Genomic DNA, 3365 nt, shown 5'->3' with positions numbered 1-3365 from the left:
GGATCTTCCCAACCCAGGGACCAAACCCAGGTCTCTCACATTGCAGGCATATTCTCTACCATATGAGCCACCAGAAAGTGAAAGTGAAGTCACTCAGTCATGTCCGACTCTTTGCGACCCCATGGACTGCAACCTACCAGGCTCCTCCACCCATGGGATTTTCCAGGCAGGAGTATTGGAGTGGGGTGCCATAGCCACCAGGGAAGCCCCTGTTTTACAATGGTAATGTACACGTTGGATGATTTAAGAATTGCACTATTGCTTCTTGATTGTTCCTCTTTTGTCTCTGCATCCCCTCCCTTTCCTAATTAACAACTGTTTGAACCTGCCCTTGGAATTCAGGGAAGACCTTGGAGGCTGAATGCAGCCTATTTCCTGTAATCAAAAAATTGTTGTTGTTGGTTTTGTTGCTTCATCCTAAGTCATGTCTCACTCTTTGAGACCCCATGGCCTGTAGCCTGCCAGGCTCCTCTGTCCAAGGGATTCCCCAGGCAAGAATACTGGAGTAGGCTGCCATTTTCTTCTCTAAGGGATCATCCAGACCCAGGGATCGAACCCATGTCTCCTGCCAATGCAGGCTGATTCTTTACTGTCTGAACCACCAGGGAAGTCACTTCTTTTGAAAAGTGGGGTGAATAAGAAAATATCTCAAAGAAGTGTTTTCAAGAAGATATAAAGTCACACATGTGAGGAAACAAGCACGATCCTGATATGAGAAACTCCTTGTTATGTCTATTGTATGATTTCTATCCCAATTCTTTTGGAGATAACAAGCCCACCACCAAATGAATGTGAAGAACATCAATGTTTGAGAGGCTAATTTGGGGACTACCAGGTCAGCACTTGATAAAGTGCTCTAAATCTGAAGTTAGAAATTGTTAGAATGGCTACAAGAAAGCATGTAAAGCCATGAAATTTTATGGACAGCCTATAAAGAAAATGTTTTTAAAAATTTACAGTAGAGAAAGTAATAGAACAGTAGAGAAACGAACACAAAAACAGAAGTGGGGGCTTGTCTGGCAGCCCAGTGGTAAGACTTCCCCTTCCAGTGCAGGGGGTGCTTCTTTGTTACCTGGTCAGGGAGCTAAGGTCCCACATGCCTCATGGCCAAAAACAAGAAACATAAAAGCAGAAGCAATGTGGTAACAAATTCAATAAAGACTTTAAAAAATGGTCTACATCAAAAAAAAAAAAAAAAAAAAAAAAACCACCTTAAAAGACAATCCCCAAAAAGTGAAGTCACAGGTGCTTTAGGAATAGAAGAAATGAGCATGTCTTTTAAGGGAGAAAAGGAGCCAGGAGACTTAAATCTACATTTGTCTTTGGGCTTCACAATGTCCACTTAGGTCTGAGGTGAGTGACTCATCACAGACAAGGGGTGCCTAGACTCAGGAACCTTGCCAGGGCCCCCTTCACATCCTTGTTCCTCAGGCTATAGATGAAGGGGTTCATCATGGGAGTGATCACAGTGTACATCACGGAGGCAATGGAGCTTCTCTGGGAAGACTGGGTCACAGCAGAAGTAAGGTAACCCCCCAGGCCTGTCCCATAGCACAAGGAGACCACAGAGCAGTGAGACCCGCAGATGGAAAGTGCTTTGTACTTGCCTTCAGTGGCTGCTGCTGCTGCTGCTAAGTCACTTCAGTCGTGTCCAACTCTGTGTGGCCCCATAGACAGCAGCCCACCAGGCTCCCCCGTCCCTGGGATTCTCCAGGCAGGAACAGTGGAGTGGGTTGCCATTTCCTTGGCCATCTTTATTAATGGACAGACAATCTGAGAGTAAGAAAAGAGTATCCCAGTCAGAGGAAACATACACAGCAGGGCAGTGGCCACACACAAAGAGATGCTATTGAGAGGGTGTCTGAGCAGGCTGCCTTGAGAGTCTGAGTCAGTTCACAGAAGAAATGTGGAATTTCAGTTCCAATACAGAAAGTCAGCCCCATCATCAGTAGTATATGAAACAGGGAGCCGAATAAAATGACAAACACATGAGAACCAGGAGACCATAGAAGTGGGGGTTCATGGTGACCGTGTAGTGCAGAGGGTGGCAGGTGGTCACAAACCAGTCATAGGCCATCACGGTCAGGAGGAAATTGTCCATTCCAGCAAAAACCATAAAGAAATACACCTGAGTGAAGCAGCCTGTGTAGGAGATGTCTTTGCTCTGTGTCTGAATATTCACTAGCATCCTCGGGACAGTGGTGTAGGGAAAACAGATGTCAACAAAGGACAGGTAGGAGAGGAAGAAGTACGTGGGAGTGTGAAGTAATTAATTGGAGGTTAATTACTTGACAATACTGTGGTGGGTTTTGCCATACATTGACACGAACCAGCCATGGGTGTACGTATGTCCCCCATCCTGAACCCCCCTCCCACCTCCCTTCCCATCCTATCCCTCTGGGTTGTCTCAGTGCACCGGCATAAAAGGGGATTATTAATGGTATTTATTCCATCGGATTGTTGACGGGATAAATGAGTTTAAAGAAGATTTCCTGACATGCTATGGAAACCTAAAGAAATCATGGCTCAATAAACTTTAAAAGTTGGGAAATATAGCCTGCAGAGATGAAGGCAGTAAGGCAAGTACTTAGAATGAGACATCAGATCACTTGGCATGAGAGAATAAGGGAAGGAGGGAAAAAAGGGAAGAGATAGAGATGATGACATTGATTCTGAAGCTTTCTGGGTTGGAGACCAGCCCTTCAACACTTCTGGTTAACTTCTTGCCCTGCATTCTGTTTAAATATGCATGGATTTTCTGATAATCTTCCCTTTTCTATGGAAGTTGGTTTAACTGTGTTTATAAAACTTGCATTGAAGAGAATATTCACATGTTTTCTATAGGAAATGCAGCCTCTTCCTATTGACGTAGCATCCTCATTGGTGGTTATTTTCAAAATATTCCTCCAGGGAGACAAGGCTGACACTGCAGTTAAGATGACTGTTTTATGAGGCAGACAGACATAGATTTGAGTTTTTGGAACTTCCCTGTAGCTCATACAGTAAAGAATCTGCTTGCAATGCAGGAGAGCCAGGTTTGATCCCTGGGTCAGGAAGATCCCCTGGAGAAGGAAAAGGCAACTCACTCCAATATTCTTGCCTAGAGAATCCCATGGACAGAGGAGCCTGGTAGGCTACGTCCATGGGCTCTCAAGGAGTCGGACACAACTGAGTGACTGGGCACATCTATCTCTTCTTAGCTGTGACTGAAGGGCTATATGATCCATCTGAGCTCTTAGTCAAGAGGGTTATAATGATGCAATGCCATAATGAATGTAAAAAGACTGGCAAGTGGTAGGTGTCCAATAAAAGATATTACTATTATGATTTATGTACTTCTCTAGCAACCCACTCCAGTACTCTTC

General features: G+C 44.6%; 1 pseudogene; it reads right to left on the bottom strand.

Annotated features, from left to right (window-relative positions):
• Positions 1 to 1365: 1365 nt before the first annotated feature.
• Positions 1366 to 2188, bottom strand: LOC128050502 (olfactory receptor 7D4-like; annotated as a pseudogene).
• Between the last annotated feature and the right edge of the window lie 1177 nt (positions 2189 to 3365).

Source organism: Budorcas taxicolor, chromosome 7 (assembly GCF_023091745.1).
Source record: "Budorcas taxicolor isolate Tak-1 chromosome 7, Takin1.1, whole genome shotgun sequence".
In the NCBI taxonomy this organism is placed as follows: domain Eukaryota; kingdom Metazoa; phylum Chordata; class Mammalia; order Artiodactyla; family Bovidae; genus Budorcas; species Budorcas taxicolor.
This window is presented reverse-complemented; position numbering and strand designations above follow the sequence as displayed.